Source organism: Eurosta solidaginis, chromosome 4 (assembly GCF_040869045.1).
Source record: "Eurosta solidaginis isolate ZX-2024a chromosome 4, ASM4086904v1, whole genome shotgun sequence".
NCBI classification, from domain to species: Eukaryota; Metazoa; Arthropoda; class Insecta; order Diptera; family Tephritidae; genus Eurosta; species Eurosta solidaginis.
In genome coordinates this window covers 56719993-56741543 of record NC_090322.1, presented here as the reverse complement: position 1 = coordinate 56741543, position 21551 = coordinate 56719993, and the positions used below count along the sequence as shown (strand labels likewise).

The following is a 21551-nucleotide window of genomic DNA, read 5'->3' as shown; positions in this document are numbered from 1 at the left end:
GTACCGCTTTGCAGAGCCGGTCCTGCACAGAAGTTGGGCGATCGTGCGAGAGATATGCGGACATCAGCCAGATTGTTTGACCCTGTAGCTCGAGGATAATACAGGTAAAGTCCTCGTCGCTAAAAAAAGATAGTAAAATAAATACTAGATTTTTCTTTACTAGAATACAAAATCTGATTCTACCTGTCACAAGCGGTGCCACCAGCCGGTAGTCCTCAGAAAAGAGTCCACAGACCTTGCTGCCAACGACCCAAGGCTCCTGGACTAGAACGGCGTCCTCATACCTTGTGCTGAGGCGTAAGATTAGGGCAGCCGAGGCTGCCTTAGAGTGGTGCAGGTTTATCTGCAGTACCTGCGCGCCCGTTACGGTTCGTTTGCGGCATCGACGTCCATCCTCTGCTGATCCGCATCGTCGGATGCCTCCTCTACGATAGTATCGTCGAATTCGGCATCCGATGGGTCGGATTCCAGCAGAAAATGCTCGTCCATGCCCGTAAAGAATAGGCCCGCAAACTCAGATACCGAGAGTGTATCGCTCTCGGCATCCGGAGTGCTGCGTGCCAGTTCGATATCGGCCCATGTCCACTCAAGGTGTTGAATGGGTTCGTGAGATTCGTTGTGGCGGTTACGGGTTCGCTCGAGGCGGTATCCCCAATCACCATATCCTCCGGCGCAGTGGCGGTCTCTTCCCCAGTGCCAAGGGCAGCAGATCCACTCGGGATGTTTCTGTCTGACCCCTCGCCCTGAGGTACAGGCTCACCCTCGTCCAGTGTTTCCTCCTTCGCACTATCCCGTCGAATTTTCAACGTTATGGAGTAGAAGCCAAGCTTAATACACCACCACATTCGTCAAGCCAAGGGAGAGAAGCCTCGTTTATTATGAAGCCAACATAACGGTGCTTCGCCCTTGTCTCGCCGACCCGGACTATCCTCCAATCGCTCGAAGGTAGCCCCTGATTCGACTCCGCGATGGTATCCAGGATCTCGCCAGGATCCCATATGGCGTCTGGGGCCCAGGCCCAGGCTCTCGGTCTGTTCGGAATTTCTTCCACACCGACCGCACCCAACCTGGCTCCAGGCCACAGCTGTCCTAGCGAAGCTATGGCGAGTTTGTAGAGCTTGCACGAGCGTTCATCAGCGCAGGAAATAAGCTTGACCCTACCCTGGTACCAGCCGGCATCATGGATAGTGGGAGCCGGCCCCGGATACTTGGTCATGATGTCATTAAAGATCTTGAGAAGGCCGTTAAGGACATCCTTCCAGTTATCCGGGGTTATGTTCCCATCCGGGTGACTGCGGTTCAAAACCGCCAGCGTAAAGTTGGCCTTAGCTACCTCGCTGAAGGTCTTGGTCAGGGCAGGGGGAGTAGAGGTCGAAGGCCGGTGCCTTTTGAGATCGCTCGAGGCACTTCCCATAGACCTTTGTCTCTTAAGGGCCGGCATCTTCTGGTCAGAAGGTAGTTTGGCGGCAGAAGAGGAAGAGGGGATGGGGTTGTTGTTGCCGCTCTTCTCGGCAGCAATAATCTTCCTGGCCCAGGCCAGAGAACTTTTTTGCTCTGCCGTCAACTTGTCGCTGGGAGAGTTGCCAAGTTTCTCAACGATTTTGCGGCACTGCGAATGTTCCGCTGGTTGCGGACCGAAGTCGGGGTTCGCCTATTTGCCTTTGAACCCTTAAGGGGTTCAGCCGGCTTGCGAGGTAGCTTTGCAGCGGTGGAGGCAGTACTTTTGTCCGTGGAGGATTTAGTGCTGTTACCAGCCACCTGCTGACAAGAGGTGCCCGGTACGGGCGTGGGACGGGCCTCCTGTGCTTGCTCAGTCGGACGTTGCTTTCCCTCTTTGGGGCTAGCTTTGCCGGCTGCTGCGGAATTGGACTTGCTCTCAAGGGGTTTAGTTCTTCCGCTAGCTTGCACAGGTGGCCGAAGATTTGATTGTTGCCGTGAAGGCCTGGTCGGCGCCGTCTGTGCGGTTCCCGACGAATGCCTAGTCCAAGGGCGGCATCTTTACCCGTGCAGGGATCCGAGGCCAGGTTTTTTGAATAACAAAAACCTGGCTGCAAAATAAAGGAAAACATTTAGTAAAAAGTTGTGTTAAAAGTTGGTAGAATAGAATAGAAGGAAAGAGCTACTAGAAAAGTTGAAAGTGGTTTGGCTTTGCACAAATTGATCGCTCTAGATGCCGACCACGAAACACCTCTATCATAGCAGCTATTTTTCGTGTTTCGATTATAGCCGACAACCAGCTGCTTATAAGAAAAGTGATCGAATTCGTGAAGTAATCAATGAGGTTTTTATAAATTCACCAGCAGCTATAGCCAATAATGCCAGGACGAAAGCAAATAAAGCGCAGAACTTCATGTTGCAAATATTGAAACTGCAATGTTCCAATTAAAAATTTCTCGAAATATTTATACAATGCAAAATGTACTACGACTTAGAAAGAAGTTGATGCAATAAATTTTATCCGATCAAATGAAGTTCTCGTTGATGCAGATTAATAGCAGTCGTCGTTGTTGTTAACACTTGTTAACACAACAACAACAAAAAGAAAATGTTATGACCAATTTTTTTGCATATCGAGCTACTGATGAGAATTGGACTTGGAGTAAAGGTCTATCTGTCAATTCTGCCAAAAACTGAACTTGTTCTGTTCACTAGGAAATATAAGGTACGCGTGTTGCAGCTGCCGGTGTTAGCGGGTACAAGCCTTATGCTGAGGGACTCTGCTAAATATCTCGGAGTAATTCTGGATAGGAAACTATCAGGGACGGAAAATGCTCAGGAGCGTGTAAAGAAAGCAACGGTGACACTGACAATTGTAGGGGAGCTGCTACGCGAAGTACTATCAACGGATATTACCTTGTGTCTCTACACTGCTGTGGTTAGGTCAATCCTTTTATACGTGGCTTTGGCCGACGGACTAAGATACTAAATCAAACCTACGGGTATTCCAGAAGGTACAAAGAAGTGCTGTAGTCTGCGTGGGCGGTGCTCTGTGTACCACCCCTGAGGAAGCGTTGATCACTATTTTTAATATCGTGCCAATAGATCTAATGGCCAAGCAATGCGCGGCCTTTGCAGTCTTTCTTAAGAATCTGGATTCCCTTTCGTCAGACTATTCTGCTCCGACTGTAGTAAGATGCTTTCATGCCGGATAGTGATTTTTAGTTGACACCTCAGGACTTCGACAATGAACTGCAGATGTATACTGACGGTTTCAAACTGGATAATAAGGTGGGAAGCGGTATATTTGCACATTAACTGGGGTAGTGTCTATATTTTAGCCTACCCGATCATTGCAGTGCCTTTTAGGCGAAGGTCGCAATTAACGTGGCCATTGATCACCTGAGAAAGGCTATTCACGGCTACAACAAAATAAGTATTTATTCTGACAGATAGGTGGCACTAAAGGCGCTTGGATTGTTTACCTGTAGGTCCTGGTCAGTAGAGAAGTTTCGCAAAACTCTAAACGAGACGGCTGAGCAAATTTTCCTAGTCTGGTATGGCTGCCTGGACACTCGGATATGCCGGGCATAGAGATGGCTGACGAACTTCCAATAGGGGGCACATCCGTATCCGAAATACAATTATTTTAACTTAAATTAAAATAAAAAATTTCGATAACACCCAGATAAGGCGTTTACGAACTAACAGCTGAGTTGGGTGATATTCCACTCACCCGTCGGTTTAAGATGATTGAGTAATTAACTGGACAGTTTTATGGCTATGTCTACTTGGTGAGCGAAATTTAGATGTCTTCACTAATTTGATTTTCGACCGATAACCCATATTAAAAGACTCATGAAACTTGATACGTCGGTTCATGGTTCAGATTATTATTGCCGAGGTAAAACGCGTCGTTTAAAACCAATCCCGATGTTTCGGAACGCATATTAGCAGTCAACCTCTGTATTTTAGAGAAACATATACCTGAAACATCAAAGAAAAAACTTCGATTTTATTTTTGCCCCACCCTCATACACATATTTACGTACATTTCTGTTTACTGATTAAGAAAGCCATTTTTTGAGTTTTTTGTTAATGAATAAATAAACAATTAAATCTATAAACAAGCTGCTGATATGCATTCTGATTATCTTAAATAGCAACTTGAAAAAAAAATTAAGAACTCTACGTTTTTAAAAAAGAACGGAAGCAAAATTTGGCCTCAAATTCTACAAGAAACATAGTATGTAAATAAGTAAATTTAACGCGATAACCTCCGAAGAGATTTTAGGCTGAGCTTCTCTCTTCCAATTTGCGCTGTGCTCCTTTTAATTTTTCCTGCAAATTGGCGGGACGGGACCTAGTTGTTTTGTAAGCCTACTTCGAACGGCATCTGCAAGGTAGATGAGTATTCACTGAGAAGTTTTTCATGGCAGAAATACACTCGCAGTGCTTGCCAAACACTGCCGAGGGGCGACCCCGCTTAGAAAAATTGTCTTCTAATTAAAAAGTTGTTTCTTAAATTTTGATGTTGCTTTGTCCGGGGTGTGAACCCTGGATCTTCGGTGTGGTAGGCGGAGCACACTACCATCACACCACGGCGGCTGCAATACACGGCGGGGCAAGTTAAAAGGAACTAGGGGCTTTCCGATGTTGTAGCAGAACTTTTCTGTGATTATAAGAACGCTTATTCAATAGTTCTCATGGATTAACAGTGCGGCGGGAAAATTCAGCGTCGCTGCAATTTACAGACTTGGCAAAGAGACTCAACATACTCTGAGAGATAGTGCTATGTGCCTTTATGGAGTCTGTTGGTGTATTAGCACTTGCAATTGATATAGAAAACGCAGTCTGAACTATGCCACTGACACCGCCAAATATTCGTACGTCCGTAAAGAAAAGAAAACTTACTGTGTATTAAAAGAGCCATGAAGTGGCGAAAGATTAAAACTTGCTTTCATACAAGTCTTGTTTCAGCAAAATTAAAACAAACATGTTCCCTCTACCCGATACAAATAGGCCAATGAGCTTTTGAGGATATATGAATTTTAATATATTCTATCAATAGCTTCTAGGATACCCGCACCAAGGTTATCCGCATGACTAAAAAGAAACTCTTGGAATCATACTCAACCGGGTTTAAAGAACTTTTTTCATACTTTGCTTTCCGACACTGAATTAATTTGTGTGATGATTCAACGCACCTTGTATGAGAAAGTTCACGGGAGAGAGGATTGTGTATAAGTTAAGATTAGGTTTGGGTGGTAGCCGCCCTGCAGGGTACGGTGACGTAAGCCATACCTACTTAGAGAGTCATTGTTGTAAGACTGAACTCGACATTGGACATGTCCTTCAGTAATCCTAGTGAGCTGAGACTGAAGCATTTTGGCACAGTTCTGAGAGAATTTGGCAAGAGAAGCATTGACCTGTTGTTGTTGTAGCAGTGATTCGCTCCATCCTATAGGTACGAAGCCTGATCGGGGCCCGGTCCGCATCAGCCATTCCCGCAATATCTACTGAATTTAAGCTCGGCATGGCATTCAATGTAAAAGCAGGTGTTGTTCAAAGATGGCCGAGCGCTGTACGTTTTAATGACACAAAAACTTTGGTATACTCGCATTGTTTGGAGCATCCCACCAGACCTTTATCCCCCAGAGCGAGTTCAGCTTTATTACCACTTTTTGCGCTACCCTTGGCGTGACTTCCTGGATCTTACCGACGGTTCCTCGCAGCAAAGCACGGCAGCTGAGGCCTTCTTAGCCAGATTCTCCCCATTGGCCCTCCGAACAAGTTTCCTGTCCAATATAACCCCCGAATATTTAACCCTATCCCAAAGTACCAACGGCATTCACTTTATTGATGGTGCCCTAAAAGCGAGGATTTTGTATCTCCTAGTAAAAAGAACCAGGTCGGTGTTTCCAGGGCTGATTGCAAGTCTCAGCCCATCAGTCACCGAGTCCAAAAAAAAAAAAAACAAATATAAATGCAAGGCGATAACCTCCAAAGAGATTTTAGGACGCGCTTCTCTTCCAATTAAATTTCTACATGTTTCACGACGGTGGAATAGGCCACCACTCCGAAGCTTACTAGCTCGACCAGAAGGTCGTTTAATACCGCAAACCGGAGTATAGGAGATAGAACACTCCCTGTGACGTACCTCTGCAGATTTTTACTCTCAATTGCGGTCCGCCCCGCTCCCATCACTATCCCACAGAAGTTTGTTAATGATCTCGAGAATCGTTTCGAATCTTAAGCCAACCAATATTGTTGAACGCTCCCACAGGCAGCCCTGAGCAAATTTGGTGTGCTCTATGAACCCCTCTTTTTTCCTTAGAATCAAAAGGCATGCGGCGATGCCGATAGGAAGAGCCTTAGGAATAATAGTAACTTCGGTATATAGCCCCGTTTAAGTGTAGAAGCTTATAATTGAAGATGTGTATAGCAGTTTCCCTTTGTTTGGAATGTAGTCCAATTTATTTAGAGTGTGAAAAGACTTTTAAAGCTCGTATAATGTTGGGTACTGCTCTGATGTCCAACTAAGACATCCACCGTATGCTCTCTACCTTTTCAGCATATGCTCCCTGTAGGGTTCTTATTATCTTTATTTAACTTTGTATTTTAGTTACTTTGAACTTTTTAATTTTTAAATGTATTATCAATATTTTAAATTTCAATATTGATTTTCAATTTTCAAAAATTTTCTGGGTTGTGAAAAATAAAGAATAATTTGACGCACACATTTATGCGTTTTAAAAAATATAATTTAAAAGTTTTGTTTAAAAAAATAAAAACGCTTTCAATTACTACATTGGCGATCTTGCCAACGGACTTTAAGACTGCGTCGTTGTCAATCAGTGGATAGTTTTTCTAACATATTTTGTGTCTGCCTACTATCAAATATACTAAATACATGTAAAATATTTAAATTACTTGAACGTGCACAAAAGCCAAACCATTAATGCAGTGATTATTTTAAAATTCAAAGGCTATTTTTATAGAATTTAAATAACAGAGATATTCCAAAAATATACTAACTAATTTTTATAGTGTAAAAACATTTAAAGAGAGTTTTGATTAAAACCTAGACTATTATTTACAAATAGTTTATATGTAAAACTTTCACTTCAACATCAACAAATTAGTTGATCAAGAATCTTAAAAACTTTACTACAATAGTGAACAAAAATAAAACAATTATAAAATTAAAACTCTATCATATATCGACAATCCTCAACATTGTGCAATACAAATTTTTCTTCTATCAAATTTCCATATTATCTACCAATAACAACAATCAACAATTTTCGATTAAACTACTCCTCAATCAATTTAAATCGTATCATAAGTTGGGATCAAATACCATACCATCAACAAAAAGTATCATTTTATTACTATAATCAAGATCATCACGCGCTGCTGTATTTTTAAATAAATTCATTAATGACATTGCAAAATAATAAATACCATTGCAAATTACAAATGCCATTGCAAAGATGCTTTCTATATAATTTAAATACAATAACTAGAAGTTTAAGGTATGTGAATTGATTAAAATTTATATTGCTGGTGAATGAATATCAAGTGATTCAAACTGCTAGAGTGATATTAAACGCATCAAGTAGTACAATATATATAGATATATTTTTAATTTATTTAATCGTTGTAAACTCTCTCTTTAAATTATCTATTTAATACATTTTCCGATATAATTACTGATTAATTTTACAGTTTTTTTGTTCGTAAACTCCTTTTCATTTAAATTAACATGTTTCGTTCACCACAACATAATACACAAACATCTACATTTGCTAATAATTTAAATAACTCTTTGATAGATTTAACAAATGACACTCCTCAACAACAAATTACAAATCCATATACAAATGTTACTCAAAATGAAATTTTGTCAGTTTCAGTAAAACTTCCACAATTTTTGACTAATTGTCCGGAAGCATGGTTTATTCATGCCGAAACACAATTTAGTACTAAAAACATTACACAAGAAAACACTAAATACGAACACTTCATTACAGCACTTCCGCAGGAAGTGATAATAACTATTTTGAATTTTATCCAAAATCCCCCCATTAATAACAAATTTACTGAACTTAAAAAGTGTTGATAGAAAGACACTCACTTAGCGAAAATTCGAAACTTGATAAAATTTTAAACGATTCTGAGATGGGTGATCGTAAGCCATCAGAATTTTATCGCTCATTAATTATATTAGCCGGATCAAATTTTAGCGAAAATATTTTAAAGAAAATTTGGATGCGTAAACTTCCTAAAAATTTGAGTATGATTTTAGCTAGTCGAGTTCTAATAATATTACCGAATTAACAGAATTAGCAGATAATATTTGGGAAGTGATAAACAAAAATGAAGTATTTTCGGTTAATAATTTTTCGGATACAAAAGCACAAAATTCTGTTGTTGAAAACTTGGTTAAAACCACCTCTTTGGTGAGTGAAAATTTTCAGAAACTTTCTTTGGAGTTAGGTGAAATTAAAACAGAAATGTATCGGAATCAATCTAGGTCGCGTTCCAATTCTAGGAACAATTTTAGAAATTCTTTTAGGCGTCGTTCTAACTCGCGTAATAATCCAAATTGGTTGTGTGGATTTCACTACAAATTTGGAAATAATGCTAGAAGTTGTGAACAACCTTGTTCTTATAACAAAAAACAAAGATTCAACAAACTAAATTCTTCCGTTCTTGCAGCGACGAACAACGGAAATTTAGAATTTTCGACGCGTCGCTTATTTATTTTTGATAGAGAAAATAAACAAAATTTTTTAATTGATAGTGGAGCAGAAATTTCGGTATTACCCGCATCTAAATTTCCTCATACGAAACGTTCCGACATAATTCTCACTGCAGCTAATGGCTCAACAATTGTCACTTACGGGAAAAGGCTTTTAAACGTAAATTTGGGTTTAAGACGTGAATTTCCCTTTACATTTTTGATTGCGGATATAGCCAAGCCAATAATTGGCGCTGATTTTCTTTGTAAATATGGTCTTCTTATAGATATTAAACATAAACGTTTAGTAGATCCATTAACCAATCTCTCAGTTAATACAGTATCCTACTTTTGTGATATTCCATTACCTAAATTATTTGTGGTTGACAATAAATTTACAAAATTATTAAAAGAGTTTCCGTCACTTATTTCAGAGCCAGATTATACTAAACCTGTTAAACATACAACAGTACATCGACTTGTAACAGAAGGTAGTCTTCCATTTTCTAAGCCCAGGCGCTTAGATCTGGTTAAATACAAAGTCGCGAAAACGGAGTTTGATTTCTTAGTTAAAACAGGCATTTGTCGGCCTTCAAATTCTTCAGTAGCATCACCACTTCACCTTGTACCTAAAAAAGAGTTGAATGATTGGCGTCCATGTGGTGATTTTAGAAGATTGAATATTGTAACTGTTCCCGATCGTTATCCCTTACCTCACATTCAAGATTTTAATATGAACCTTCATAATAAAAATATATTTTCAAAATTAGATTTAGTTAGGTCATATCACCAAATTCCTATGGCTGAAGAAGATATTTCTAAAACTGCTATTACAACTCCTTTCGGTATGTTTGAATTCATGAGAATGCCTTTCGGACTTAGAAATTCTGCACAAACCTTTCAACGATTCATAAATGAGGTAGTAGGTGACTTAGATTTTGTATATGCTTACATCGACGACTTACTTATTGCAAGTACAGACGAAGAACAACATTTAAAAGATTTACGTATCCTTTTTCAACGCCTTACAGAGTACGGTTTAAACATTAAACCAAGTAAATGTACTTTTGGTGTAACGAATATAGATTTTTTAGGACATAACATTTCTGGAACAGGTATTCGACCTTCCGATGAAAAGGTATCAGCTATTCGCAATTTCGAACGTCCAAAATCAGTTAAGCAGGCACAGAAATTTATTGGTATGGTAAATTATTATCATAGATACATTCCAAAACTAGCAGAATTTACAAACAAAATTTATGATCTAATTAACAAAGTAAATAAGAAACGTGACAAAACTTTGGTATGGGATGAGAATTCGAATAAAGCTTTTGAATGCATTAAAGATAAATTTGCATCTACGATATTGTTAAATCATTTTAACAAAGATGCTAAATTATCTTTAACAGTAGATGCATCTAACACAGCGATTGGGGGCGTTATACAACAAAATTACAATAATAAAATTGAGCCCATTGCATTCTTTTCTAAAAAACTTTCTCTAACTGAAATTAAGTATAGTGCTTTTGATAGGGAATTATTGGCGATTTATTTAAATATAAAACATTTTAGATATCTTTTGGAAGGACGACAATTTACAGTTTATACGGACCATAAACCTTTGACTACTGCTTTAAATTCAAAAATAGAACGAAGTCCTAGACAAACGAGACACTTGGAATTTATAGCACAATTTACTGATGACATACAATACATTAAAGGAGAATCCAATGTTGTAGCAGATACCCTATCTAGAGCTTTTGAGGTTAATGCAATATATAATACAGAACTGAATTTTAAAATTTTACAAACTGAACAACAAAAAGATGATGACTTAAATCAACTTGTATCTGATTCTCAATATCTAAATTTAAAGTTAATTAATATTCCTATTTTAAATTTTAATATTTGGTGTGAAATTTCAGGAGAAACTCCTAGGCCATTTGTACCGAGTAATTTGCGAAAGACAGTATTTGATATTTTACATGGAATAGCACATCCGGGTACAAGAGCTACACGACGGCTCATAGTTAAAAAATATTATTGGTCTAATATGAATAAGGATATTAATATTTGGTCAAAAGAGTGTCTTAATTGTCAAAAGTCTAAAGTTTATCGTCATACAAAATCCCCTGTTGTCAAAATTCAAATTCCCAAGAATAGATTTGAACACATCCATTTAGATATAGTTGGACCACTACCTATTTCAAAAGGACATCGCTATATTTTAACGATTATTGAAAGATTTACTCGTTGGCCTGAGGCATATGCATTAAAAGATATTTCAGCAACTACAATTGCAAATAAGTTTTTTAGAGAATATATTTCTCGGTTTGGAGTTCCGTTAAAGATAACAACTGATCAAGGTAGCCAATTTACATCGAAATTGTTTTCAGAGTTAACTAAATTACTTGGTAGTCACCAAATTACAACATCCGCATATCACCCTCAAGGAAATGGTACGGTTGAAAGGTTTCATAGACAATTAAAGACTACTATAATAGCTAGAGAGGACACAAATAATTGGTATGACGAGTTACCTGTCATATTACTTGGTTTGCGATCTATTTACAACGAAGATATTTCGGCTACACCAGCGGAAATGGTTTTCGGTCAGAATTTACGTTTGCCAGGGGAACTTGTTGTGCCATCAGCTAAAAATTTCTCATCAACTGAAGTTTTAAGTAATTTACGTGAAAATTTTCGAAATGTTAGATCAAATTTAAGTCATCATAAAGATGCTGATACTGGAATTTATGTTCCAAAAGATCTTCAAACTTGTAAATTTGCATTCGTTCGAGTCATTAATAAACATTCATTACAACAACCATATGAAGGACCTTACAAAATTGTGGAAAAAGACCAAAAATGTTTTAAACTTGAAATAGATAATAATATTAAAACTATTCCTATTGATAGATTAAAACCGGCAATAATTGAGACAACAGACACAAACAACACCAAGAATTTACATAAAAAGAGAGTTACATTCAATTTGTTTAATGATAAATTTTCTTGAAGGGGGAGTAATGTAGGGTTCTTATTATCTTTATTTAACTTTGTATTTTAGTTACTTTGAACTTTTTAATTTTTAAATGTATTATCAATATTTTAAATTTCAATATTGATTTTCAATTTTCAAAAATTTTCTGGGTTGTGAAAAATAAAGAATAATTTGACGCACACATTTATGCGTTTTAAAAAATATAATTTAAAAGTTTTGTTTAAAAAAATAAAAACGCTTTCAATTACTACACTCCCCAAATAGCAATAGATACGTGGCAATAGGGTTGAAGGGCTTAAAAAGCTCCCGCGATAGGTATGCCTTCCGTAGGAGGTTATCCGAAGCTTTAAACATACCGGATTCGATCCGACGAAGGGCTTCCCATATTCGTATTATATCTATAAGAATTCTCGAAGTGTGTTTGAGGTCAAAAGAACAGCAGCACAGCCAGTGTCCTTCTTTGCTATTTAAACGCATTACAATGTATGCAACGCTTCCTAAGTCTGATATCTCGTAGCGCAACGTGTATTTGTAGCATTTAAAGAGCGTCCTGAGATCTCTCCTTTAACTATGCATAGCAACCACAGTTGGATCGAAGTACCAAAGGCGACGAGCAGTACTTATTTGGATTGAGTAATGAAAACAACAGCAATAATGTTCTGTTTTATTTGCACTACGAATAATTTTAGAATCTTGAGTGGAGAAGCGGTCCAACTTGCCCTCTTTATAGCCGCCCACAGCATATGCTCAGATATACACACATGCACATACCGGCACATATGTAAGTATGCAAAGTTGCAACCCTTATCGCAGACTTTCAATACCTCATACAATTATGGTAGCGCCATAAAAAAAGTAGCTAATTACTTTTTAATAGGTAAGGAAGTCTAAGTTCGGGAGAAACCGAACATTACATACCCAGCTGTACATTTGAAATTCTGTTGTTGTTTGTTTTGTGTGCTTAATAGTGTTACAAGGCTGCGCAATAATACATACACATATGGTTCTATTCTGAACTAATTTTTCTTCGAGTTATAGCTCCCAAAACATAGAAAATTGCTTAGTCATAAAAGGGGCGGTGCTACGCCCATTTTTTTAAATTTGAAGTTTTTCCTTTTTATTGTTATAAATCCACTTGGGAAATGAAATACCATTGAAATAAAAGTCTTTTTTGCAAATATATAGCTTATTTTATTCGCCCACGACCCTTTTAAAAATCTTGGGCGTGGTCCTTAACCGATTTCGAAAATTTTTCTCCAAAGCATTCCTTATAGTAACGGCAACCACTCTGCCGAATTTTGTTACAATAATTTTAACGATTTTTAATTTATCATCAATAATATTTGTAAAATTGATTTTATCACAAGTATTTAAAAAAAAATTTCTTAATTTTTATCAAGAGTCGCAATATCAGTCCACACGTCAAATTTCAATATTCTAGGTGAATTATTTACTAAATAATCAGGTTTTTTGTGTTTTCCAAAATATTATATATATAAAAAGTGGGCGTGGTTATCATCCCATTTCGCTCATATACCAATCTATACTGGGTCCATATAAGCTCGTGTACCAAATTTGGTGAAGATATCTCAATATTTACCAAAGTTATCGTGTTAACAGACAGACGGACGGACGGACATGGCTCAATCAAATTTTTTTTCGATACTGATGATTTTGATATATGGAAGTCTATATCTATCTCGATTCCTTTATACCTGTACAACCAACCGTTATCCAATCAAAGTTATAATACCCTGTGTACAAGTACAGCTGGGTATAAAAATGTATTCATAATAAAAATAGTAATATGAAATGGCAGTTCCGAGAATTTGCGAATCCAAAGAAGGTCGTCGTCAATCACTGTACGTGTAGAGCAACTTGTCAACAAAACGAAAACAAACACATCATAATCCAAATGAATACTTGAATACACAAAAGCGGTCGTTATAGAAAAGAGTATGGAGTGTTGAATGCATGCCTGTTGCTACGTGTTCGAAACCTGGTAGCAAATGTGACATAAAAAAGAAAAAGATTATGTGTTCACCTGTGCAAAGACTCTCTAAAATGTATTCCTGGTGCAGCCGTCCCACTCTGTGGAGAATGAACGACTCTACAATTCTCCCTCTTATTAATCTACGCTCTTTGACCTGTGCCAGTATGTGATGTCTTTAAATTTTTTTTTTTACTTTTATTTTTTATTTTTTATCTTTAAATTTTTTTTACGATGATGAGGTATTGAAAACCTCAAAGTCAGTGTGGGACTTTAGTTCGAACTACTTAAACCTCTTACCGTCTTAGGGCCATTTGAGAGGTTGAGGAGGCCTTATTTCCATTTCGTGTTTAAGAGAGGAATATTTGTGGAGGTAATAATCGTTTGCCCCAATTCTATAATTTCAAGGGTTAATGGGGCCTGGTCCCTAATTCGTGTCTCAACCTGGAGTTAAAAGAATAAACGAAAGACGCGATGACGCTTCCCAAGGCAGTCGGTTCTATGTACCGGAGCGACTCGGGATTTTTCCCGACCAAGGACTGTCATTTCAGTGTGACCCTATTTAATTTGTTGCGTCTCTCCCACAAATTGTCATCCTCCCAGCAGCTCCTTGCAGCAGAACTGCTCCATATTCTCTTACTCCGGGAAGGCATCGAATCCAATCCGGGTCCGTCTCCTGACCCCGGTCCTAAGAAATGGTTTTGCTGCATCTGCCGGAAAAGAATCTTTTTAGGACTGTCATACTCTATTCAGTGTGTCTCGTGTAAGGGATGGTTGCATCGGACAGGTTGTTCTGGGCTTGATCCCAAAACCCGACGTCCACGTAACTTTTATAAATCTTTTGTGGCTCCTTGCTGTTCACGCCCAAGGTCGCCCCGTAGTCTACGCCTAAGCGCCCCCCCCCACACTACCTTTCAGCAGCCCCGCTGCTCAGCAAGCCACAACAAGTACCCGCTGCTGCTCGCGCCCCACGGCGCCAACAACTCAAACAGCTGCTACCCCTCATAACTACTACCTTCGTAGTAGAGTCGGTAGCAATTCTGAGCATCAGCCCCTGCCCCCGTCTTCTCCCCCCCCCCCTTTTTCCGGCAGCAATCGTGTAGAGAAACAGACTCTTAGTCCCTACCTCCGTTTGCACCGTTTACCAGCACAGAATATATATGTTTGCGACATCCGCCCAATGCAGCTCCTGCCTTGGGTGGTGCCACTTTCCTAGATGTTCTGGTCTCCGCGACGGCAACCCCCCGACGGGTTTCATCGCGCCATGTTGCCAGGTCGCAAACCCAAATCACCCGGGTACCCCAATGCTTGCCCAAGGACGCCCAGTCCCAGGGCCACAACAGCAATTGCGTCCTGGCCTTCCACAACCCAGGCGTAGTCACCCGTCACTTACCCCCAGAGTGGCGGCGTCTCCCCTTATGCCCTTCAGAATTCTGCAGTTAAACTCTAATGAACTAACTGGGAAGATTACGGAGATAGTCGAATTCACGAAGCGGCACAACATCCGCATTGCTGCGATTCAAGAGACTAAACTCACAGCAAGATTTGTATTGCAGACCTGCTCTGGGTATAATGTCCACAGGAAAGACCGCTAGAGCGTAAATGGAGGCGGCCTTGCGTTTATCATACACCACTCTGTGCAATATTATATATTTGATCCTGGCATCGACCGCAGGACCAATGTCTTAGAACGTCAAGGCCTATCTGTCCGGTCAGGCGATGCAAACCTAGAAATCATCAACATCTACATCCCTCCTGCCACCTAATGCCCCAGTGGATACCGCCCTAATATCAGAGCCTTACTCACTGGTAACAATCGAATTATCTTAGGCGAATTCAATGCCCATCACGATCTATGGTACCCAAACTTGCGGGCGGACAGTAGGGGTGAGATGTTGGCGGATCAAATAGAAGAAACGACGTTCTGCACAATAAACGGAGACGCCCCCACGCGTATGGTAGGAAGCTGTCACAGTTCGCCAGATATCTCAATCGTGAGCGCAGAATTCGTAAACTGCGTCAACTGGCAGCCGATGGTAACATTGGCATCCGACCACCTGCCTATACTTATTTCGCTCGAGCGTACCGTCGACTTCATCGTCACCGAAAAACGCACTTTCATAAACTTCAAAAAAGGAAAGTGGGAAGAATATAAATCTTTTACATACAACCGCTTTACTGCCCTCCCTATCCCGACTGATGCCCGCCAAGGGGAGCGTGCCTTCCATAAGGTCATTGAATCCGCCTCGGCACGTTTCATTCCGGCCGGGAGAATTCCCGAAATCCGGCCCACTTCCCGGCGGAGGCCGCAAACTTAGCGAGAGAACGTGACCTTATAAGACAGTTTGATCCAGGCGACCCCCAAATAAGGGATATAAACCAACGCATCAGATTGCTTGTGGACGAACACAAGCGGGCGAAAAGGGAGGAGCACCTAAGAGGTTGTAACCTCTCTACCGGTGTGGGTAAACTTTGGTCCACCCTAAAGTCCCTATCGAATCCGACTAAGCACAAAGACAAAGTTTCCATCGCCTTTGGCGACAAAGTGGTGTCAGATGCGAAAAAATGCGCGAGCGCTTTCTGCCGACAATATATAATGCATCCTACGGTCGACAAAGATAGACGGAGAGCCAATAGACCCGCACATAAACACAAATTCAGCGCGTCACCAATCACCATCACCGCTAAAGAGGTTGAGGATGCCATTGGTCGCGCTAAACCATCCAAAGCAGTGGGCCCAGACGGCATAGCCATGCCGATGCTTAAAAGCCTAGGAAAAGAGGGTTTCAAATATTTAGCGCATGTCTTCAACCTGTCTCTTTCCACCTTTGTCATACCCGAGAAATGGAAAATGGCCAAGGTGTTCCCGCTACTAAAGCCTGGGAAACCAGCTAACATAGGAGGGTCGTATCGTCCGATATCTCTCCTATCGCCAGTAGCAAAGACGCTTGAAGCCATTTTGCTCCCTTATTTCCAAGCAAATTTGCAGCTAGCCTCTCATCAGCATGGTTCCAGAAAACTCCATAGCACTACCACCGCGCTAAATGCTATTAGCACCCATATAAATTGCGGTTTAAATCAATACCCTCACCATAGAACAGTACTCGTAGCGCTAGACCTATCAAAAGCTTTTGATACGGTCAACCATGGCTCATTACTGCAAGACCTGGAAGAGTATACCCTTCCCCCATGTCTTAAAAGGTGGACCGGCAATTATCTGGGTGGTCGGCAGGCATCGGTGCAATTTAGAAACGAAACATCAAAACCAAGGAGAATTAAACAAGGGTGCCACAGGGTAGTGTCCTATCCCCACTTTTGTATAATTTCTACATATCTAAGCTACCTTCACCACCGAAAGGAGTCACAATCGTTTCCTACGCCGATGACTGCACAATAATGGCCACAGGCCCAGGCCCAAAGATCGATGAGCTATGCAATAAAATAAACGGCTACCTCCCTGAACTCTCCAGTTTTTTCGCCTCGCGAAACCTGGCATTATCACCGACTAAATCTTCCGCGACCTTATTTACAACATGGACGTCCCAAATGTCGACCATTTTGAACATCCACGTCGATGGCACTACGTTACCGACTGTCCTACACCCCAAAATCTTGGTTGTGACGTTTGATCAGGATCTACATTTTGGTGAGCACGCAGACGCAATTCTTCCGAGAATTCAGAGCCGCCACAAAATCCTCAAATCACTCGCTGGCAGTACCTGGGGAAAAGATAAATAAACGCTCATGACTACATACAAAGCAATAACCAGCCAATTACGTGCTACGCGTCACCCATATGGTCGCCAAGCCTAAAAATTACCCACTGGAAGAAGCTACAGGCCTGCCAAAATACTGCTCTCAGAATTGCCACGGGATGTCTTCTTATGTCCCCAGAACACCATCTGCATAATGAGGCGAGAATACTCTCCATCAGGGAGAGAAATGAGATGCTGACCAAACAGTTCCTGTTGAATACCCAGAAACCTGAGCATCCCAACACACATCTGATTGATGAACCAGCACCGCCTAGGGGCTTAAGGAGTCATCTCCGTAAACATTTTGAGGAAATACGGCACCTGAGAACCCAGCCGTATGAAGCGAAAAAACACAAGCAGGTCCTTGGTGAACTCCATAAACAGGCGTCGAACCTTTATGCCGGGAATTGCCCGGTGAATCCAGTACTTAAAGAAAAGTATCCAAAACTCGCGGAAGAGGAACGCATACTCCCCAGGGAAACGCGTGCCACTCTAGCTCAACTTCGTTCTGGATACTGTAACAGGTTAAACTCTTACCTATCCAGAATCAACCCCGACATAAAAAATGTATGCCCCGCTTGCAATGTGTCCCCACATGACACCAACCATCTCTTTAATTGTAATGTGGAACCAACGCCTCTAATACCCCTTTCCTTATGGTCCACACCTGTTGAAACGGCAAGTTTCCTTGGACTCCCGTTAGAGGATATTGATGGCAATTTGTGATCGGCCACGGTTGTTAGGTGGGGCGAAGCATTGCTACAACAACAAAGGCGCGATAACCTCCGAAGAGATTTTAGACCGATCTTCTCTTTCAATTTGCGTTGTGCTCCTTTTAATTTTTCCTTCCAACTGGCGTGGCCTGTACTATATATGTACGTAGTTGATAACCGTTTACACTGATGTTGTTATTTGGAGGGTTGGTGAGGCCTTGTCTCTTGTCCGTGCCCATGATTTTACACTTTGCTTTATTGCCTAGTCGCAACTTTTGTGACGCAACCTTTTCCGACTTTTTATCCACTTCACTGTGTCTGTGATGACATCGCACGCTTCCGTCCATTTTTCGATACTTTAGAGCGATTGTCTCGTGGGTGTAATCATTCCCGCTGCACAGTTGACATCTAAAGATTTGGGCACTCGTGCAATCAAAAAATACGCGGTACACATGCTCCAATACTCTGCCCCTGCAGTGGTTATATTCCTCGTGTTTGAATCGATGTAGGTATACCTTAAAACAGCCGTGGTTAGGAATTGGGTTCGTCGTGTGTTATGGTCAGCGACTAATTCAAGTCCGGTATGAACGGATTAATCAAGCGCTATTTTCTAGAGTCATTACATGTTGCTATAGCGATAAGGATACTCTCCGAAGGCCTTGGGGAGTGTTATCGATGTTGTTGGTCCTTTGGCGGATGCAGATCCGGCAGGTTCCGGTAAAAAGCACCATTAAGATACTAGCCCGACCATCTCGGGAATGATATAGTATGAACACTTGAAACCTTCAAGGTCTTACCGCCCTCCCACTCAATAGATCCATAAGGAACTTGGGGTCGCCAGATGCTCGGCTGTTAAAGAAAGAGGATTCGTAACTGGTAGGTGAGTTTGACAATTGGGTTGGACAAAACAAAGTCATCCTCGAACCCTATAATTTTAACCCCATTTGGCATTTAAAGCCCCAACAGCCCGTTGTACATAATGTTACAGAGAAGAGGATCGAGCACGGACTCTTAGGAAACGACGTCTGTGTTTTTCATACTAGCTGATGTCTTATATTCCAGTAGTCGATCTTCAAAGTAGCTGCGTACGATCGTCCTGAGATAGAAGATATACCTATGCGATCCAGTGAATCTAAATTTTTTGCCCAACTAGCGGTGTTGAAGAAATTCTTCACATCTAAAGTGAAGCCCTTCACTCCTTCGAGCCATCGCGTGCCGCTTATGGACTCTTGCGCCACTTTTTCAGCGATTTTCACTATCAATGATGAATCTTCTATCTATCATTGATGAATCTTCTTTTCTTTAAAGCAAACTTGTTTTCAGATATACGTCCTGCCTCCTCAATCTCCCTCTCGTGTTGATTATAAATGACTATCTCGAGGACTTTACCAGCGGAGTCGGGCAGAAATATAGCGATGAACCGTTGTGTTTCTGAATCCGCGCAATTTAAATTGGCTTCCATTTCATTTAAATTGAACAATAAAACTCATTACCACCCTTCCAATATTTTATACTATTTTTTTATCATTCAATTCAAAATGTGAACTTGTGAAATTGTGAAACAGCGATTAAATTAAAGCTGCATGCATGGCTCATGGCTCATCTGTTCTCAACAGCTGATTTTATGTTTTTCATTTCACTGGAGTAGGGATTGTCAAATGGAGATGGGAAACTCAAAATGAAACCAACACATTGACAACATATTCTTACAACACACAAAAACTGCTAATTTTTGTGTTTTCATTTCAATCCATCGCCTAACACCAACGCGAAGACTTTGACAATCTGAACAAAGGTATTTTGTTGCTGAAGAGATGAGCCAACCATATAGTTGAGTCATGGCTGCATGAATGATGTTGATGAAGTTGTCAGCAACAACGACATTACTAAAATCAAGTTGGCATATGGACTGCTGAGTGGAATATCACCCTGTTTCGACTGCCGTTTTGAAAACGCACCATTTCAATGCTTTTATCGAAAACGTCCTACCTGAGCTAAAATTTAATACATTTCGGCATTAGCTGGGGCATTTCAAAACTAGCTAATCAAACATGCCTCTTACCATATCTGATGGATGGTTCAAGAGGTAAGTTGGAAATAATTCGCGACAAAACCATCGATAATTTTAGTTTAAAAAATAAATATAAGATTCACCTTATTTAAATTTATTTCCCTAGTCAAAACATATAAAATAAAAAAATTTTAACATAATCCCATTTAATTCATTATAGAATGTATGTCCTACTCCCATTTAGAACCATCCTCCTTTTCCATTACCGCTGCCTTTGCCTATTACACCACCTTCTTTTCCACCGCCTTCTTTGCCGTCACCACTACCCTTACCACCACCACTATTGCCACCACCTTTAAAGCAATTGGTCAGCCGCTTATATGCTACGCGTCTCCAATATAGCCACAGAGCCTAAAAGAAACACATTGGAGGCCTTTGAAAACACCACGCTCAGAACTGCCACGGGATGCCTTCTTATCTCTCTCTACGTTCAGGAGAGAGTACTCTCCATAAAGAAGATCAGTGAAATGCTGAACAAACGCTTTCTGCTGAATATCCAAAAACGTGGGCATCCGAAAAGATATCTGATTGAAAAGGCCCGGCTTCGAGGAGCTTAATAAGTCATCTCCGTTAGCAAATATCCTAAACTCGCAGTCGAGGAAAGAAACATCCACATGGAGACGCGCGTCACTCTAGCTCAACCTCAATCTGGATATTGAAATAGGCTAAAGTCTTATTCATACTGAATCAACCCCGACATAAAAAATGTATGTCCCACCTGTAATGTGTCCTCATATGACACCAACCATCTTTTCAATTGAAACCAATACCTCTAACATTCTTATCTCTCTGGTCCAACCCTGTTGAAACTGCAAGTTTCCTCGAACTACTGTTAGAGGACATTTGTGACAATTAGTGAGTGGTCACACCTATAATATGGGGCAAGCCACTGCACCAACAACAACAACAAGTCGCTTGACATAGGGTATTTTGCAGCGCTTGGTGAATATAATCATTTTAGCCTTCGCAGAATTCACTCCAATATCGCTGCCACGGGACCAGTCCTCCATTATACGTCATTCTGCTTGCAGTAGCTCTTCGACAGTTTAAGGTGCAGCACATAGAATATATGGTAACAAATATACGCTTGCTTCGCAGCTGGGTTCCTGTCGACGCCAGTGTTTTGCAGCATAGGAAGGGAAGGCCGCCTTTGTTTCCTTATTTTATTTTATTTCTTACCCCTCGAGAGGCATTTGTCGTACACCGGAAAAAGTATAAGGGTTTATTTGGAGAAAGGCGTATAAATGAAGCATATGACAATTGAGATGAATTTCTGTAACGCCTAAAACTCCAAGTGGCAACTTATGAAGTCTTAACTTTCGCACTTCACTATTA

The 21551-nt window shown here is 40.6% G+C and overlaps 1 protein-coding gene across 2 annotated transcripts in view; it reads left to right on the top strand.

Moving 5' to 3' along the window:
- Obp19b (Odorant-binding protein 19b) overlaps positions 1-21551 on the top strand; it is a 363375-nt gene that overhangs the window by 92532 nt on the left and 249292 nt on the right. The window lies entirely within an intron of this gene.